The sequence below is a fragment of the Antechinus flavipes genome, chromosome 2, assembly GCF_016432865.1.
Source record: "Antechinus flavipes isolate AdamAnt ecotype Samford, QLD, Australia chromosome 2, AdamAnt_v2, whole genome shotgun sequence".
NCBI lineage: Eukaryota > Metazoa > Chordata > Mammalia > Dasyuromorphia > Dasyuridae > Antechinus > Antechinus flavipes.
Genome location: NC_067399.1, coordinates 220,858,188 through 220,879,366, shown reverse-complemented (window position 1 = coordinate 220,879,366; position 21,179 = coordinate 220,858,188). Strand labels below are relative to the sequence as shown.

The window sequence follows — 21,179 nt, the reverse complement described above, 5'->3', positions numbered from 1 at the left end:
ATTATTTTGAAAGGTACTAGCTATATAGCACCATGCAAATCATTTAATCTATTCAAACATTAGTTTTCTTGTCTCTTAAAAGTGGGAGAATAATATGAACATTAACTACCTGAATGCATAAGAATGTTGTGGGAAAGAAGCTTTGTATCTTTCAAAAGTACTCATTATTGAGTTATTGAATTTTCCTAAACTCTTAGTTTCTGGGATTTCTCTCCTCTTCTCAAATTGCCTTCTATTTACTTCTTTGTTTACATGTTGTATTCCTCAGCAAAATATAATTTTTGGTTTATTATTGTTTTTGTATCTCCAGGGCCCAACTTGGAATTGATAGGCACCTTGAAAAACAGAAGTCATCTAATAAATACTTGAATTGAATTGAATATACCCAAATAAACAGCATTGCATCCCCATTTTCTACAGTCTTTCCCAGTTCCCCTTAACGCTAATGCTCTCTTTCATTTAGTTATTTCCTACTTAACCTGTATATAATTTGTATATACTTGTTTGCTTTTTTCCCCCCAATTCAATTGTGAGCCCCCTGAGAGCAGGGATTCTTTTGCCTCTTTCTGTATCGTCAGCATTTTGTAAGTGATTAAATAAATGTTTATTCTCTGATTGATGAACCTCTGTTTTTCTATTAGGAAGCATTTGTTGTTCACTTACTACAACACTGTACTAAGGGCTGTGGAGCTCATATTCAGTGCAGGAAGATGACGTGCTGCTAATTCTGACAAAAGAAAAAATGCAAGATATTACTGGAAGAGCCTGAACTTATCTGGGGCAAGGGTCTCTCTGCTCCAGGGTACTGAATATTAGAGAACACTGATACCACTTGAACTCCAGCAGTACCAACAACTGGGCTTACCATCATGCAGGGCCATAAGATCATAGATTTAGAGCCAGAAGAGAGCTTAGATCATCTACTTTACTTTATTTATCAGATAAAGAAATTGAGGACTTGAAAGAGCAAATGATTTGCCCTAAATTTTATGGGTAGCAAGTGGTAGATATAAGGATGGCCACTCCTGCAGGACACGTGTTGTGTGTGTGTGTGTGTGTGTGTGTGTGTGTGTACACAGACCAAGAGACAGAGAGTCAGAGAGACTGAAAAAGAGAAGATAGATAGAAACAGAGACAGAGACAGACAGACAAACAGAGAGAGATAGACAGAGAGAAAATGAAAAATAATTTGAGAAAGAAAGGCATTAGTGGCTAGGGAAATAGGAAAGGTCTCCTGAAGAAGATGAGATTGAGGAAGGTGATTAAGGTGGCAAAGCATTCTAGGCTTGGGGAAGGGTCAATGCAAAGTCAAGAAGATACAATATGGAGCACTGTGGCAAGTAACAACAATTAGAGCATCATGGCTTGGCCACAGAATGTATGGCAAGTTTTGATGCAAGGGAGATGTTCAAGAGAGCTCCAGGGCATGAGATATCGTCTAGTTATAGTTGAAATGAAGAATCTTGAAAGTACAGGATAAAAGTATAACAACTCCAGAGAGCATTTATTAAAGACCTTCTATGTGCCAATTACTATGTTAGGTACTAGATACACAAAAACTTTTTTTAAAAATTTTTATTTAATAATTACTTTATATTGACAGAATCCATGCCAGGGTAATGTTTTTTACAACATTATCCCCTGCACTCATTTCTGTTCCGATTTTTTTCCCCTCCCTCCCTCGACCCCCTCCCCTAGATGGCAAGCAGTCCTTTATATGTTGGATATGTTGCAGTATATCCTAGATACAATATATGTTTGCAGAACCAAACAGTTCTCTTGTTGCATAGGGAGAATTGGATTCAGAAGGTATAAATAACCCGGGAAGAAAAACAAAAATGCAGATAGTTCACATTCGTTTCCCAGTGTTCTTTCTTTGGGTGTAGCTGCTTTTGTCCGTCATTTATCAATTGAAACTCAGTTAGGTCTCTTTGTCAAAGAAATCCACTTCCATCAAAATATGTCCTCATACAATATCGTTGTCGAAGTGTATAATGATCTCCTGATTCTGCTCATTTCACTTAGCATCAGTTCATGTAAGTCTCGCCAGGCCTCTCTGTATTCATCCTGCTGGTCATTCCTTACAGAACAATAATATTCCATAACATTCATATACCACAATTTACCCAGTCATTCTCCAATTGATGGGCATCCATTCATTTTCCAGTTTCTAGCCACTACAAATAGGGCTGCTACAAACATTTTGGCACATACAGGTCCCTTTCTCTTCTTTAGTATTTCTTTGGGATATAAACCCAATAGAAACACTGCTGGATCAAAGGGTATGCACAATTTGATAATTTTTTTGGGCATAATTTCAGATTGCTCTCCAGAATTGTTGGATTCGTTCACAACTCCACCAACAATGCATTAGTGTCCCAGTTTTCCCGCATCCCCTCCAACATTCATCATTATTTTTTCCTGTCATCTTAGCCAATCTGACAGGTGTGTAGTGGTAGATACACAAAAACTTAAGGAATCATCTAAATGGAGAGCCAGATGAGACCCTGAGGGTATCTAGAAAGCAGAGATAATGGATGTGTCACATAATGCTATGAATGGTTATAATGGGAAACAAGGTGATGAGGTAGATAGAGCCCTGGGCCTGAAGTCGAGAAGACTAGAATTCAAATATGGCCTCAGATACTTCCTAACTGTGTGACCCTGTGCCAGTCACTTAACCCTATGTGTCTCAGTTTCCTCATTTTAAAATGAGCTGAAGAAGGAAATGGCAGCACCCCCTTCTTATACTCTTCCTTTACTTTTCCTCTCCCCACTCAGCCTAAGAAGGTTTTTTTTCCATTCCAGAGGGAGTTGGAGGGAGGTAAAGAAGCTGAGGAGGGAGGGGGACCTTAGAAGAGTTGGAGGTGATCAGGGAAGGGGAATACATCTCATGGAATTGGGACCCCGAGCTTCTGTCAGGAGGAAATGGGAGTTGCCCTGGTGGTCAATGAAGTCAGGGCAGGGCTGGCAGTTTGACTTACCCCTAGAAAAGGCTGAGTCACCCAGACTTGCAGCAGATTGTTTATTGAGCCAGTGTTTTCTTAGTGTCTTTATTCTTCCTAAGAGAGCTTTCTGTTTAGAATCAAGCATATGAAAGAGAAAGAAACAAAATTAAGCTAAATAATCAAAAAATGTGATAATATATGCAGTATTCTACATCTATGTTGTCCCCTTTACTTTTACAAAAGAATTGGGAGATGTCCTCATATCTTTTCTGTTCCAAAAATCTTACATATGACTTCAGAAAACTAATAAAAATTTCCAGACATTCTTTTCTCTATAACATTCCCATAATGAAACCTATTTGATGGGAAACTCATGTAGATGTCAGTTTTAAATATTATCAATGGATAAAGTGGCAAAGATGTGGAACAACTTCAAATGCAGGTGTCAGAATCTTTTTAACCATGAAGGAGGAAACAACAGTGAAAATATAGATATAAACTCCAATAGATGTTTATCTGTCAAAGAAAGGAATATCAGCCTAGGGGATTTAGCTCCTCAGCAACAAAGTTCCTTAAGAGAGAATGTTGCCCTACAACTTGAATTAAGGCTTTCAAAGAATTCTTCAAGAAGAACTGAAATTGGGCTACTTAAATCCCTCAGAATATAGAAATAAGCTCAGAGAAAGAAAATGATTTGTGTATCACCATCACCAGAGTGATAGATAATCCTACATTGCACAAGTCCCATGGGATTGGGAAGAAGAAACAAAAGAAAGCCCTCTTTTTTGGGAGGGGGCAGGCAGTTGGGGTTAATTGATATGCCCAGAGTCACATAGCTAATAAGTATTAAAACATCTGAGGCCATATTTGAACTCAGGTCCTCCTGACTTCAGGCCAGTGCTTTATCCACTGCACCATCTAGCTGCCTCTTTTTTAAACAAGAAAACATGTCTTTCTGAATTAATGTTTTGTGAAAATATAATTTTCCTACTGGATCAGATCTAGGCCAGAAATGGGATTTGATTAAGCAGCTCATCACCCCTATGAGCCCACATTCAATCTTCTTTAATACCTTTGGTCTATCAATGTTTTCTTCTGAAGATGAAGATAAGCTTGGAGAAAGAAGATAGCATAATACTGAAGAAGTTGTGGATCCTCCTCCTGGTGCACAAATCCATACTTTTGAGGCCACCGCACAGGTAAATCCACTATGTAAACTGGGACCTAAGTTATCCCACAGAATAACTGACTTGACTGGCAAAAATGCTGTAGCCCCTTGGGGATTTGTGATCTGGAAGAGGATGCCACCAAACTGCAGATCAGGCAGGCAGAAGCAGGGGAAGGGTTCCCAATACAGCCACACTCGTGCTCAGTTGGCAGCCACGAGCTTGGAAAGTTCACATGCAGATCGACTATATTCACTGTCATGAATCTGATCAGCTTCAGATCATGGGTAAGAACTTTAAGAAACAGAGGCCTTGCCTGATGAAAAGTCTGAAGGCACTTTCTTTCTCAGGTAATCTGTGCAATGGGACTCTTCTCTGTGAGCTTCAGTCACTGATCTCTACATGCTGACATCAAGCAGTGGAAACACAATTTTAGCTTCAATGCCCACAATCCCTGTATGTTTTACTCCTCCACTGTAAATGAACTTCTAGAATATTATAAAAAATCCAAGTTCTTGCATGTTTTTTGAATTTTTGCTTACTGTATCACTAAATAGGACTTTTCCTTTCAGCCTATATATCCACCAATCAGTAATCTGTAGGTGCCTTACATGTGATGGGATTGACAGTCCCACTTTACCATCAATGTTACAAGACTTTTTAAAGGAGTAACACTATATCCCAAAAAGTCAGGATGTGGTAGTTAGAGCAAGAACCAATAAAATCAAAGTAAACTTCATTCAGTGCTCCAAGTAGGCTTTTATTAGATTTGTTTTTATGGGCATCAAACAGTATATCACTAGCCAGCACATGTACCAGTATTAGGGTTTTGTTTTTTGTTGTTTTGTTGGTTGCTTTACAATATTTGTAAAGTTTTAATATCTGCCCATATGTTTTCTGCTGTTATTTATACAAATAACTGTGGTGTCTGTTGAAATAATTAGTAGAGGACAAAATTGCATCTGTTCAATAAAGCTATCCATATAGAAACACATATTTGCTGATTTTTCTAAATGTTTGATTTTTAATAGTTTTAGTAATAGGGTAAAGCAATTTGGGGGCATATGCTATATACTATTTTACTTCATATTGAAGAATAAATGATTAATATTGTGTGAGCATTTCAACCAGGTGACTAATATTTGAAATTAGTACTTTTTTCTGATAATTTTTTTTCTATGATCCCACATAGATTGTAGCATTTGTAGTTTCTGTAAATCAAAGTTCAGAAGTCCAAGAAGTCAGATGGCTTATTTTGGCTACTGACTTTTGGAAAATGAAAACCTCTGGCCACAAGGGCACTGTGCAACTCACTTTTCAGGGTTGCTATTGCTTGTAATCTCCCTTTCTCCTTTATAAAGAATCCCAATCCCAGTTTTCCTAAAGAATAGTTTTTAATACTTTAGATTCATGTGTAATCAATAGTAGAATTTTATTTGAACACCATAAGTAGGAGAGGTAACATTTTTGATTAGCACTTTAACTTGAACAGGCATTTGGAATAGATGCTGACTACTTAGTGCTGCATGTGAATTTTTAAATGCTGAAGTACAATCTAAATTTTAATTCATGGATCATTTCTCATGCCCATAATCAGTTTTTGAACCATGGAAAAATGAGGAGTAAATTGTATAGTAAAAGCCTAGATACTAGTTAGTTAATAACTGGAATGGTTACTGAAGGTGAACTGCATTTAATGGTTTGAAATGACAGTATTTATCTCTTTTAGTGTAAAATGTGAATCACTGATAATAATTTATAACTTTCCAAAAGAATTAAGTTTTAATGGAAATCTGAAAGCTAAATTACAGATATAACTCTCATATCTGTAAACAACTACATTAGCATCTTTTGTGTCACTTAGAATATTATGTGATATTACTTGAAAGAGCTATTTTGGAAGTATTAGTGAGTTCCAGTATTCCTTTCTTAGTACTGGACTGAATGAACAGTTCTCCACCCTTGTGTCTTTTGTTTATGTGCTCTATAACAATGGTGTGTGCTCCTTTGTTTTTTTTATGATGCTACAAAATATTATTTTACACTTCTCTGGCAATTAACAAGGCTACAAATACAAGAAAACTTATACCTGTATGCAACACTAACCCTTTTATTGTGAAAGTATGTTTCTACTTGCTGTGTCTTGTTATGGGTGCTTCTCTGTGCAAATAAAATATACTTGGTGTACTTGTATATCTGGTATTTTACACATTTGCAGCAATTTATACTTTAGCAAATTGAATTGTTTGAGATTTTTAAATGAGATTTACCTGCTAACTAGTATAACTACAACAGAAATACCATACAGTTAATGCTGTTTTATCAAAGAAACCTGACTTTAGTGTCTTTAGTATCTTTTTCAACTAATCAGCATCACATATGATGTTGAATGATGTCTGTAGTTGCTGCAAATTATGGACTATGCAGTTGATTTTTTACAAAATAATTAGAAAAGAAAAATTTGGCCAAACATTATTAATTCTTCTTCTTATTACAGGTAAAATGTTATAACTATTACTGTTCTATTTTTTAGGGGGAAATATTAATATTTCCATATTGCTTTAGAAGCAGTGGTAAAATAAAGTTTTGTTATGAATTAATAATAATAATAAAGCATTATTTATTAGTTTGGAGACCATTTTAAATCATACCAAATGCTCCAAAGGTAGAACTTTTACTAAAGATCTATCTTTTTGTAAGATCTACTACATTTAATAGTGGTCACTAAATGATATACACCAAAGTGTTTGAGAACTTCATTCAAATCTACTTTAAAGTATTATGTGCAATTAAGTTGTTCTGTCATAATTCTATTACCTAATTGTTGGATCCATCTTCTTGAGCTTGTGATGTGCCTGGAAAATAAATTAAGCCTCTTTTACGTCTATGATAATAACTGAAAAGACTATATGCAATACATCATATTATAAAGGACTATATGCAATACATCATATTGTAAAGGAGTAATTTGAAATTCCAAGAAATCAGTTGATTAATGTTTTTATATGCTTGTAGTAAACTGATACTGTAGTTATATTGTTTTATAATAGATCTCAATGGCTTTATATGTTAAAGAATTTCCTATGTTAAATGGGAATTGTTTTTAAAAATGTAAACATTTGAATTTTTGTGAGCATGTGTGTGTTAATGTCATCTACATTTGAGTTTTTGTGTATAAATATTAATGTGCAAATCTTGTTTAAAAATTCTCCTAAATATTTGTTGCTTACATCACATTAAAGAAAAGAAAAAAAGGCATCACCAGCATAAAGGTGCAAAAAAAAAAAATGGAAGGGAAGACAAATTTTGAGATTGTGTTCAGTCAGACTTTATATAGAATTCTAAGGATATCCTGTGGGGGATAGGATAGTACTTAAGCTTTCCTTCTGATCTTTTTCTTGTTAAACAGCCTTTCCTTACCCAACTTCATACATACATACATACATACAAACATGCCAAGCATGCTTCTTGCCATTTGGTGTTACCATGTGCCTCTCCTTGCCTTTTATGTCACTAGCAACTTTGTTCAGAGATTTTGGTATTCCAATATTCTAACCTCCATGAAATCATCAGAAAAAGACCTAAAGAGGTCATTTAGAGCAATTCCCTCATTTTGTAGATGAGGAAAATGAGATCCAGTCAGTAGGAGTCAGACTCAGGCCTTGAAACTACATATTTCAGAATCTAAAGACAGCTCTTTCTCCAGTAAAGGTACTGCCTCTCTTTAAGTCTTTAAAGTGCCACAAAGTTAGCGGTAACAGTCTTAATCACATTGACACAGTTCACAAATAGTAGAAAGTGAAAACCCAGTGGAGGCTGGAGAGGAAAAGACAGACTAAGTGTGAAGGAGTAATTAGAAAAGGGTGACAGTCCTGATAAATACTTGACAAGTTAAGTGCTTAAGAATTGCCCCAGGGGAGGAATTATGCTAAATAGTGATACCAGGTGTGCAGAGTCTTGTGAATTTCACATTGATGGTGTGTATTGTGTTCAGATTTGTCTGCAGATATGGGTTTCATTGTTGAGAGTGCCCAATGGCCAAGAGTGGTACAAAAAGCTCACAGTCCATGTTTTGACCTAGTATTAGTTCATGAATAAAAAGAACTAATCAAATAGTTCAAGAACAGAACCAGGTGGCAGTAAGGGGCAGTTGGATGGGAAGCAGGTAGATTGGGGGGGTTGGGAGGAAAGGAGACACTTGCCACAAGAAAATGAAAACTGCACTGATTCTCAAATCAAATTAGAGATCCTGGGTTCAAATGATACTTAATACTTATGTGACTTTACTTATACTTCAGTTCCCCTTTCACAGTTTTAATTTATTTTTTCTTTAATATTTTATTTTTTCCAATTACATGTAAAAACAATATTTAACATTCATTTTAAAAAATGAGTTGCTATTATCTCCCTTCCTCTCCTCTTTTCTTCCTGAGATGATAAGCCATTTGATATAGGTTATTCATGTTCAATCTACACTTCAGTTTCTTCATCTGAAAAATAAGGTGGTTGGACTAGATGGCCTCTGAGGTCTCTTCCTTCTCTACATCTCTGTGCCTATGATCCTGCCCTAACCACTTTCTAATCAGTTTAGGTTGGAGGGCAAATCCCTTTAAAAATTTGAACAGTTGGTTCTTCTTACTAATGAGATGATTGAAGATAATTCCAATAGATTTACAATGGAAAATGCTATCTGCATCCATAAGAAGAATTATAGAGACTAAAAGTAGATCCAAATATAATTTTTCCCATTTTTGTTTGTTTGGTGGGTTTTTTTTTCATGTTTTTTTCCCTTTGGGTCTGATTTTTTCTTGTACAACATGATGAATATGGAAATATTTTAAAGGGTTTGTACATGTATAACTTATATGAGATTGCTTGCTGTCTGGGGAGAGGGGAAGTAAAGGGAAGAGGGAGAAAAATTTGGAACACATCTACAAAAATGAATGTTAAAAACTATCTTTATATTTATTTCAAAAAATAAAATACTACTGAGGAAAAAAAAAAGAAAGATATAACCATGGGGGGGGGGGAGAAAGAGTTGGCCAGTGTTAAGGGGAAGGAGAAAGGGCTCCTTCAGGGTGTGCCCAAACACCTTATGCAGATTTATGGTCAGCAGTAGTTATGGTCAGGAGAACTAATTCTGGACTTAGGGTCAGTCTACATGGAGTCAGAGCTCTACTCATCACTTCCTAGCTGTCACTCTAAGTCACTTAAATTCTCCCAATGTAAAACATTTTTTCCTATGTCAAACAGGGATGACTATGATCCTCGTATTACTTATTTCAAATGGCTACTGAGAGGATCCGATCTAATAATGAAAGTTTTCAAATTTTGATTCTAAACATCAATAAATAACAAAGAACTAGACTTGTGATTTCACTGGTATAGGAAAATCCCAGAGGAGGAAATCCATCTTCCAATGCAGATCATCACTTATGGCAGTAGAGAGTTGCTTGGGGCACTTGTCAGAGGCAGTTCTTTCTGGCTTTGAGGCTAGCTCTGTTAGCATAGAGTACAGGATCTGAAGCCAAGAGGACCTGGGGTCACAAAGTCAGACATGACTGAATAACACCTCCATCTCTTACATTAAGGTGCTTCTTACAAGCAGTAAAACACCTTATATACATCTGTATTTTTGTACTAGGTTCTTTCATTTTATGTACCTGAGAGCTCTGGAATTACCAACCTCACCTCCCTTTTTTTCCTCTTTCCCTTTCTTCCAGCCTTTAGCAGAATCAAATAATAGTTTTTGATATATTTTTAATTGTCCTGAAGATAATCTTGATAAGGGCCCCACCTTGTGGCCTACAGGGTCCTGTATCTCAGCAGGTAATTATTTTGGGTAAAAAAGAATTACTTTCCTTGCTACTCTTGTCACTTCAGAAAAGCTGTAAGTTTTGTCTCCAGGTCCCCAGATCTACCTATTTTCCTTACAGCTCTAAGAGAAAGTAACTGCCATTACAAAAATACGGTAAAGCCAAGAGGTAAAGATTGACTGAAAGAAAACACAGACAACCAGGGATTCCGGACTGCCTGCAGGTTGGAACCTGGGCCTGCCTGGCTGCTGCCTGCATCTCCCTTCTGGCTATGCAGCTGGCATCCAGGAGCTGATCTCAGCTTGAAGAACCAGGTGCAAGATGGGAAAATGGTACCCGTTAGAGTTGGGAGGAAGCTATTGATATGGAATGAAGCTTTAAAAGATACTAGAAATAGGTTATTTATTCTTTCAACTCTTCTTCAGAACTAGCAGGGTGCTAACCATATGCACTTCTAGCCTCAGGACAAGAGAAAACAACTTCCTAGGTCTGGGGTTGTCTTCTTGTTCCCCACCAGGCTTTTTGTCTGGGAAGAATCCATTTATATGTGGGCAAAAAGGCTATTTTTGGTATGATATCTCTTAGAGAGTTCTAGAGAGTTCCCTACCACCAAGGATTTTCCTTCATGGACTTTAAAAGCATCCCAAGTTTCTGCCTGGGAGTTATTACTTATTTTGGTTTATATTAAATTCTATTTGTCCAAATTTTTTGATGAAGTATAAACATATTCCCTTAGAGAGTAATACTAATTGACCCATTAACTTTCTAAAGCATTAATTTTGTTTGTTTGCTTGCTTGATTTAGATAAATTCCTGTCATATAGCATAAGACACTGGAATGCTGGAAAGTTAGTCAATTATTTCTAGATAGCCACTGTACTCAGAACTTGGTATACAAAAGCAAAAAGCAGTCACTACCCTCAAGGAACTCACATGGGGAATGTTATACAATGTTATATGAATGACTAAGTATATATGATAAGTATATACCCATATACATATATGTGTGTGTATGTATATAAATATATATATATATATATTTATATATGAGTATGTGTGTATGTGTATATATATATATATATATATATATACATATATATGTGTATACACACACATACAGAGTGGGGAAGGGAAGGGAGAGAAGATCAAAAATAATGTGAGAAGGAAAGGTATCAGTGGCTAAGGAAATGGGAAAGGTCTCCTGGAGAAAATGGCATTTTAACAGAGACTTAAAGGAAGATGATTAGGGTGGCAAAGCATTCCAGGCTTAGGGGAGGGCAATGCAAAGTCAAGAAGATACAATATGGAGCACTGTGGCAAGGAATAACAATTAGAACATCTTGGCTTGACCACAGAATGTATACAAGTTATGATTCAGGGGAGATGTTCAAGATAGATCCAGAGCATGAGATATTGTCTAGTTATAGTTGAAATGGAGGGCCTTGAATATACAGAATAATAAAAGTACAACCCCAGAGAACATTGATTAAAGATCTACTATGTGCCAGTCACTGTTAGGTATTAAATAAACAAAGATTATATAAACATATTTCAGGGAGTTCAAAGGAAAATCAAGTAAAGTCAAGTAATTCTATGAATGGTTATTATGGGAAGCAAGATGGTGTGGTAGATAGAGCCCTGGGTTATAGGGTAGGCTAGCTTCCTGGAAGACCTTAGGGTCAACCAGAGTCAGGATAAATTAAAGTCCTTGGTCTTTAAGGGGAGAAGTGAAAGAGGCAGGCAAGCAGAATCCTGGATTTGGGAGTCCGGAATAACCAACTTCTCTCCTCATCCTGCCTATCTCCCTCTCCCTCCAATCCTTGCCCACTGATTATCTTAACACCAAACATTCAGCAAACACCAACAGTGAGAAAAGCCATTTATCCAAATATATGCTAATAGAATCACTATCTCACATCGAATAGGTAATTAGCCTTAAGTGCTGGGTTGTCTAATTCAAGCATACCTTTTTGGAGTTTCAGCCCTTTACACTGGGCTATACCCAAGAAGATTAAAATTCAAATTAAGCCTCATATACTTCATATACTCATGTACTCATATACTGTGTGACCCTGGGCAAGTCACTTAATCCTGTTTGCCTCAGTTTCCTCATTTTAAAATGATCTGGAGAAGGCAATGGCAAATTCCTCCAGTATCTTTACCAAGAAAATCCTAAATGGGGTCATTAGTCAGAAATAGCTGAAAAGACTAAAGAAGAACAACAAATGAATGGTTATAAGAGAATGGTATTAGAAATATCAAAGTATAGTTTCTGAAACCATGTTTTAGGGGCAGAGAAGAAAACAAGCATCTATTAAGCACCTATTATATGTTAAACTCTTTATAAATATTACCTCATTTGATTCACACAACAGCCTGGAGGTAACAGTATTATCCTTATTTTACAGTTGAGGAAATTGAGATTAGGTGACATATATAAGGTCACACACAGCTAGAAAGTATCTGAGGCTGCATTTGAACTCAGGTCTTTTGACTCCAGACCCAGTCCTGCATTCACTGAGCCACCTAGCTGCCTTTTTGAAATAACATTTACAGTCTGGAGAGTAGTGAACAATTAAGAGATTAAGTCATTGAAAGAAGGTACCAGTTTATTATGAATAAGAGAAAATTCAAGAAGTGAATGATAGCTTTCTTCAAATATGTGAAGAGATATTATCTGAAAAGGAAATTAAATTTATTCTGCTTAGCCCCAGATATTAGAATTAGCACCAAAAGGTGGAGTTGGACTAAATGACCTTGGATTATTCTTTTAGCACTACTATTCTGATTGTGAGATTCTAAGATGTAAAAATATTAGAAGAAAAACTTCCTAACAAAGTGGTATAAAAAGGAAACAATATTACTTAGTAATAGGTCCTTCATAATTAGGGGATATTGGGCATTTTTTCAGATATTTTGTAGACTTTGGCTCTTGATGGATATATTTCATCCAAAAAAAGAAACAAGAGAGGTAAAACGGGGAGAAGGAAGCATTGTAAATTAAAACCTATACTTAGAAAGAAATTTAGGAACCAGGAGAGGGAAGCATGATGAAGAGTATTTGTGTAGAGGCCAAAGAAGGGAGAAATAGAAAAGATTTTGTCAATCATGTATATCACAACTTCTAGATTTGTCTTTTTGATTACTTGGAAAATTCTGTTGTGGATCTGATGGTCATAAACAGGGAGGAATTGGTTGCTATGTTGGAAATAACGGGAACATTGGGAGGAAGTATTCCATCCTATGGCAGAGAAGAGGAAATCTGAAGAGTCCAATATATACTCTAGATTTTAGGAAAACATTTCAAAAAATGCAAAAGAAAGTCAACTAACATACCAGAGAGTAAGATGCTCCAAAGAGAAATTAGCCCAGGAGGGATGAGAGAAACCCAAAAATTAAATTGTGAAGACACAAGGAAGCAAGTCCAACAGAAAAGAAAACTGGGATTTTTGTCCAAAGAGATCAAAGTGAACAGACAGGGAGCTCACCAACAAAAATCAGATTTTTTTTAAATGTGTGGAACCTAAAAGTAAGACCAGATAGTAAAGAATGAATATATTAATGTGTAAAAAATAGGAATACTAAAACTCAGGATAAGATAAAGCAAGGAAGGGAAACTAAAGACAACAAAAAGTTGAAGTTCAAAGAAAGGCCAGGACCTTTGCTGGCTGTGGTAGTGATAACTGAAAACCAAGAAGACAGATCTTAAATTTCAGTTTGTTTATCTGCCAAGGTTATACATTACCCTGGAATTGAAAGGACAAAAAATGACAATAATAACAGAGTGTTAATAAATATAAGTAAGGAGATAATAAGAGAGCATCTAGTGATTAATTCAACCCACCTGGCCCAGATGGACTATATCCTTGAGTACTAAATTTAAAAAGCTAGCAGATATGATTGGAGAATAATCATGGAAAATAGGAAAGGTACTATGAGATTAGGGAAGAGTAAATGATTTTTTTTAATAAAAAAGTGGTAAAAGAAACAGTGTTTTCAGACTGTAGGCCAGGGAACATGACTTCTATTCCTGAGAAAATTTTTAGATGACACAAAACTGGCAGGTATAGGTAATATGGTAGAAAAGAAAATCTGGATCCAAGTAGATCTTGACAGGCTAGACTACTAAACTGAACAAAATAAAACTCAAAGTGTATAAATGTAAGAAGAATTCTATTTAGGTGCAAAAATAAAAATTGTTTTCATAAATATAAGCAGGGGAAGGGTGATTAGAAGGCCATTATTCTGAAAGAGATAAGGGGATTTTAATGAATTGTCACTTCATTGTGAGGCAGAAGTATGATATGGTAGCCAGAATAGCTGATGCAATCTTGGGCCACATTAAGAGAATCATAATTTCCAGGATAGAAGGGAAATAGTTTCACTGCACTCTGCTCTCATCAGGCCTCTTCTACAATACTGCATTTAGTCATGGGTTACAGGATTTAAGAAGTCATTATTAAGGCGGCGAAGGTCCAGAAAAGGGCAACCATGAAGATGGCCCGAAGTTCATTTCATATGAAGTCAGTTGAAGAAAATGGGGATGTTTAGTATGGAGAAAAGAAGACTCTGGGGTACATGATATCTGCCCTGATGTATTTGAATGTCATATGGAATAAGTTTTTCATTTGCTCTGGATGGTCTCAGAAGGCAAAAGTTACAAAGTTACAAAGAGGCAAATTTAGGCTTTGATGTCAAGAAAAATTTCCTAACAATTACAATTGTCCAAAAAATTGATAACTGTGGTGGGTGCCCTCTACTTGGAGGTCTTCAAGAAGAAATTGGATGATTGAGGCACCTTCCGAATCTTAGATGCTATGGTTTTGTGAAAATTATCCCCTTATGAATTCCAGACCAACAAGGCACAGAATGATGAAACAGCTGCTTTTGCCAGTGGCAGGGAGGGAAGGGATGGGCACATGCTTATTCTTGTTCCAGGTGTGATAACTGGAATAATATGGAAACACCTGCCTTCCCAGCTGGCCCATTAGGCTTTGTTCATAACTGGCTTTAAGAACCAAACAGGCTATCCAACCACTGCCTCCAAAGGATACAGACTGTTTTCTGAAAATAGGACACCAGGTAGCTTAAAAGGATTCATGCCATATAGCTTTTCACAAACTCACTCAAAAGAGAATGGGGAAGCAAGGGTGTCCAAGAATGAGGAAAGTATTATAAAATATCACATTGTCTCACTGAGACAAAATATCACATTTTATGAGCACAAAACCTTTTATCTTGGGGTCTTAAAGCACCCTAACTCACCTTTTTTTTGGTATTAAGGGCTATTATTACTACCATACTGATGGAAAGCTAGACATTCACAGTGGGAAAATAGTTTGCCTGATGTCACCAGAGGAGACAATGAAAGATAAATGAATCATATACTCCTAGGGCTGGAAAGAACTTTAAGAGGTTTCTAGGAAACTTAATTGGAGGCTTAGTGTATAGTTTGATGTTGAGAAAGAGATCAATTATGATTTTGACTTTCCAGGACAAATATTTCTTTTCCTGTCTCCCCAACAATGTATGCTTTGTAAGGTTATTTAGGAAATTAAAGTTTTATAGTCCTTGACATACCTTTTGAGATGGACAATGCACACATTATTAACCCATTTTAATTGAATTATCATTTATACTATTGTATTTTAGTCTGTCAGCAAATATTTGTTTATTAAACATTTATAGCACTATGCTAACCACTGGGACTACAAAAACAAGCATAAAGACAAGCAATCCCTTCCCCCAAGGAGATGACATTCTAATGGAGAAAACAACACATACAAGGAAGCTATTCAGGCATTGAGGGAGAAGGTACCCGGCTTGGCAGCATGACAGAGAACGCCAGAGGACTTTAACTTAGTAGTATGTCAATTTTAGCAACTGAATTCAATACAATGATCAATTCTGATGGACATGATTCTCTTCAACAATGAGATGATTCAAACCAGTACCAATTATTCAATGATGAAGAGTGCCATATACACCCAGAGAGAGGACTGTGGGAACTGAGTGTGGACCACAACTTAGCATTTTTACTCTTTCTTTTGTTGTTTGCTTACATTTCTTTCTCAGGTTTTTTTTTCCTTCTTGATCCAATTTTTCTTGTGCAGCAAGATAACTGTATAAATATGTACGCATTTATTGTATTTAACATATATTTTAAACATATTTAATGTATTGGACTACCTGCCATTTAGGGGAGGGAGTGGGGAAATAGGGGAAATTTGGAACAGAAGGTTTTGCTAGGGTCAATGTTGAAAAATTATCCTGTATATGTTTTGTAAATAAAAAGCTTTAATAAAAACGAAAATAAAGAATGAACAATATACTTTGTAAAATGGTTCTTGTTCAAATAAATATGTTTAATTTATAATTTTGACATCAGACATTATTAAATAAATGTGTTACAAAAAAAAAAAGAAAAGAAACCAAGTTCAGACGAATCCAGTAACCAACTGTAGATGAGGCAGAGCTCAGGGTCTGGTAGCTAGCTGATGTCATGAGAAACAATTGTTGGATTTGGAATCAGGAAGACCTGAATTTGAACTCTGACTCAGACAATTACTCTAGACAAGTCACTGAACATCTGCCAACCTCAGTTCCCACATCTGTAAAATGGGGATAATAACAGTACCTACTTCATAAGGTTGCTGTAAGAATGAAATGGGAAAACAAATGTAAATGCTTTGCAAACCTTCCAGCCCTACAGACATATCTAGCTAAGAAATATGGAGTAATAAAACCTCTTATCTGTTGCTCTTTATTTACTCCCTGCAAAAACCCATCCTATCTGATTGACAAATAACCTTGCTAAAAGATACCCTGTTTTCCTACCTGGATGAAAAGATATACTGGCTCCTTCTTTATCTGTACTCTGCTCTCACAATGTAAGCTGTTAGCCAGCTAGCTAAGCCTCTTACTTAAGCATATAAAAACTCTCCCAAACTAATTGCTAGACTTTTCTTAGAGAGTAGTCCATCAGCTATGGTGTAAATTTTTGTGACTTTTTAAAAAATTCTTTCAAACTATGAATCATGACTCTCATACACTTCATTGTATAAATAACAAAAGTTAATTATAATAATAATATAGCATGTCTATAGGGCTTGAAGGTTTGCAAAGCACTTAACATTTGTCTTCCCATTTCATTCTTATAGCACCCTTATGAAGTAGGTACTGTTATTATCCCCATTTTACAGATGTGGGAACTGAGGTTGGCGGATGTTCAGTGATTTGTCCAAAATCATACAACTAATTAGAGTTCAAATTCAGGTCTTCCTATAGGACTGCTTGCCATCTAGGGGAGGGGGTAGAGGGAGGGAGGGGAAAAATCGGAACAGAAATGAGTGCAAGGGATAATGTTGTAAAAAAAATTACCCTGGCATGGATTCTGTCAATATAAAGTAATTATTAAATAAAAATTTAAAATAGAAAAAAAAATTCAGGTCTTCCTGATTCCAATCCAATAATTGTTTCTTATGATGTCAGCCTGCTAGCAGAGGCACAGAGTCACTTGGTATCTCTTAACTAGGGTCACACAGCTTATAATAGAGTTGTGATTCAAATCCAGGTTTAAGGAAAGAGCACTGGATTTGCAGTCAGGGGATTCAGATTCACATTACAAGTAGCACTGCTACTTGCTAATGTATTAAGTACATTCTAGCTTATTCTCCCAGAATCAGGCTTCCTTTGGCTCTTCTTACTTCTCTAAAGCTATAAGCTCAAGTCCCTACTAGCTAGCTTCTCCCTCATGAAGTGCCAAGAAGTAATTACTAATTAAATAATTACTTATCATCAATTAGTTTTTTACAATGGGATGTTTTCTTCAAAGATATAGTAGCAAAAGTATAAGATGTTTTTCCCCAGCATCTTCTCTAGTCAACTTCAGTTTCCGGGATAAGTTGGCTCATCTTTAACTCAGTTTCTACATATAACATTGGTCTAACTAAATTCACATTTAAATACAGAATGATTCTTCTTTTTAGCTCCCACTGGACTGAGTTCTGAAGATCTCTTACAAAGGTCCCTTCTCCATCCTTTGGGTATCTATTTGAATTGACTGAAAAATGCATCATGAGATCATATTCCCAGGTTCCCAGAGGCTTACTCTGCAAGTAGTTCAAAAAAAATTTTAACAAGTTCTCATTTTCTATACCCTAAAATGGGAAAAGAACAAACACAATAGCCAAGGTCCATCTCAGCCTCTCCCCTTGGGACTAAGGAATCAACTCAAGAGCCATCTAAAGAAAAAATTAAAGAGGTTTTAGTCACTTGGTGCCTTTTTGAATGGCTCTATAGCCAATGGTCAAAGAATCTCCTGTTCTCTTCATGATTTGTTTACCAGAAGCAATTCCAGAATGTCTATTGGTATTTCTCTAAGGTACCTCCATTACATGTCAACATCAAGCTTCATAACTTTTACACATGGATAGACACTGTCAGAGGCATTCTCTACATACCACTTTTACATATGTTTGTGACCATAGTTAGGTCACTCCTACCCTATGAACCTCAGTTTTCTCCTCTGTGAAATGAAACATTGGACTAGATCAAAGGGGCCAAACTCATAGCCTCCTGTCCATAAAATTCCAAAGTATGGTCCAAATCAGATTAAAATGTAATTGGGAAATGCTTAACAAGGTAAATGAAAAATACAGTGTAGATAATATTATTTTGTGGTATTCTAAGTCAACATGCCATCCACAGGTTCCTTTCTATTTGTGTGATCTGGATATCTAAAGTTGCTTTTAACTACATTCTATGATCATATAAATTCAAATCCAGTGTTTTTTTTCTATAGAACCACATTATACCAGATAATAAGTTCCCTGAGGTCCCTTCTCACAAAGTGTGACAAGCTCTAAACCAGTCTACTTCCTCTTCCCCAACAGGGGCTGAGCTCTGTCCCTTCCTCTTTCTTCTTCTAAGAGGAATTGTTGTGTCATACAGTTATTTCATTTATGTGATTCATCATGACCCCATTTGGAGTTTTCTTGGCAAAGATACTGGAATGGTTTGCCATTTCCTTCTCCAGTTTATTTTGCAAATGAAGAAACTGAGGCAAACATGGCTAAGTAATTTGCTCAGGGTCACCTAGCTAGTAAGTGCCTGAGTCCAAATTTGAACCCAGGAAGATGAATCTTCTTGATTAGGTGGCCCACTAGGCCACCCAGCGGCTCCCTAACAGGGATTAGCCTTCTCTAAATGGGGAGAAAACTATTTCAGAGATTTGATTGGTTTCCACTTTCCTGATACAGGTTCTTGGTCACATTGTGCATTAAAAACTCCCAGCCCCCTTTGATTTGGTGGATTTCTTAAAGTCACAAGTCACCATGCCCTTTCCCATATTTTCCTTTGATTACTACAATATGGAGATAAGAATGTGTCCAGAGAAGCTAAGAAGTCCTATATTCTTGATATATATTCTTTTGTGTTAGGGTAAAGTAAACCTTTTTTAAAATCCCAACATCACACCTCAACAAAGGCATATCATGGAATAAAGATAACCAAGATGCCAAAGGACTTTGAGATCATGTCATAAGGACAATTTAAAGGAATTATCCTCTATAAGTGAAAACTTGGGATAGGAAGTTGTGAATATCTTCAAGTATTTGAAAGGCTATATTTGAAGGTAAAGGGGATTAGACTTTTTCTGCTTGGCCCAGGTGAGAAAAACTAGAAAAAAAGAGTTTATGTTGTAAGGCACAGAGTAGGTGCTTAAGGAATGCTGATTGATAGATACAGGTTTCAAGGGAACAGACTTGGGTTTTGTTGTAAAGAAAAAACATCCTCTGCATTTGAACTATCCAAAAAAGCAATGATCTGCCTCAAGATATAATGTGTTTCTTTTTACTGGGGAACTTCAAACATAGACTAGATGACTAGGAAGGAAGGTTGCATTAAGTCCTGAGGTAGCATCTGCAAATAACAAAAACCAAATAGAAGCTTAGAGAAAAAGAGAGTCCCAGCACTCTTCATATCCAGGTTACATTTGGCAAGAGACTGGTTTACTCATCTTGACCTTTTAACATCTCTAAGAAACAAAGAAGAAAAAGTCTCCTTTCACTGTCCAGAACTGGATACATAGAGGATTCAGAGAAAAAGAGCAGTGGGTTGGTTGGTTAATGCTTTATTATGTCAACTAAGTGCTACTCTGGGAATCTGGGCAAGTTGCTTATCCTCTGCCTCAGTTTCTTTTCTGTAAAACTATATGTTGGATTTTTCAATTGGATGTCCTTCAAACACTTCTAACTCAATTTTTCAATATCTGTAGTAAGAGCACCAGGATTGTTGTGAAGATCAAACTGATGTGTTTGCAGTTTAGGACCAAATGTTGAGATTGATGTAGGCATCAAATGATGAGATTGAGGAAAGCAATTGGCACCAAATGTTGGGGTCTGGTCATGTGAAGAATTCATAATGGCCTTTCTCTTTAGCAAAAAGTAGATTTATTTATATAGATTATTTATGATATATAGATACCAGGAGTTGTAAATGTGAAATAACTTTGGGAGAGCATATAGATGTCAGGAAAATGGTTTTAACAACAATAAAAAAGACAAGTTCTCCAGTGGAATTCACAATTAACCAGGAGAAAGGGAACACTCCATGAGGTGGGAGTACGCCATTGACTAGTAGACTAAATCCTAAAGGGGATTTAGTACCCCAAAGAATTAGTTAGCTGTATATAAGAAGGGGAAAGACACCATGAAGCTTGAGGGAAGGGTGAAGAGAAATATCACAAGATAGAATACCATGGTAGGCTAACTAAAGAGAGATTCAACAGAGATGGCATGAGCCATGAGCAAATTTATAGGAGAAATTTAACCTCAGGAGTTTGAATGCTGACTGAGATACAGTAAGGTAGAGGTCCCCAAGTTCCCCATGGGAAAGGGCCTGTAAGAATGAGCCGATTCCCATCAGTGCCTTTCCCTGCTTACCTCAAAGAGTAATATTATCAATACTTCAGGCTTTCTCTGCCAACCCCACCTAGTGACAAGACAATAACTGTTAAATGCTTAGTACAGTGCTGACACATAGTAAGCACTTAATAAATGCTTATTCTGTTCTTTCCCTTCCTTCTTAAGAAGGGACCAAAGAGAACTTTTGATATACCTTTATGTGAAAGAGGGAAGCATGGATATAGTCTATACTGGCTTTGTCCATCAAAAGAGGAATGTCTATCCAAGAATCTGAGAAAAGTAGGCATGTGAAAGGAAAGGTAGAATAAGTGAAGTTCAGTCTTAT

General features: G+C 36.3%; 1 long non-coding RNA gene across 2 annotated transcripts in view; it reads right to left on the bottom strand.

Annotated features, from left to right (window-relative positions):
* Positions 1–1,716: 1,716 nt before the first annotated feature.
* LOC127548698 (uncharacterized) overlaps positions 1,717–21,179 on the bottom strand; it is a 45,453-nt gene continuing 25,990 nt past the window's right edge. The window contains exons 3-5 of one of the 2 annotated variants that reach the window (XR_007950452.1): positions 6,932–6,969; positions 2,985–3,075; positions 1,717–2,080 (exon numbers count right to left, since the gene is read on the bottom strand). This is a non-coding gene — a long non-coding RNA (uncharacterized LOC127548698). The remainder of the gene's footprint in view (positions 2,081–2,984; positions 3,076–6,931; positions 6,970–21,179) is intronic. The other variant, XR_007950453.1, reaches the window with a different exon arrangement.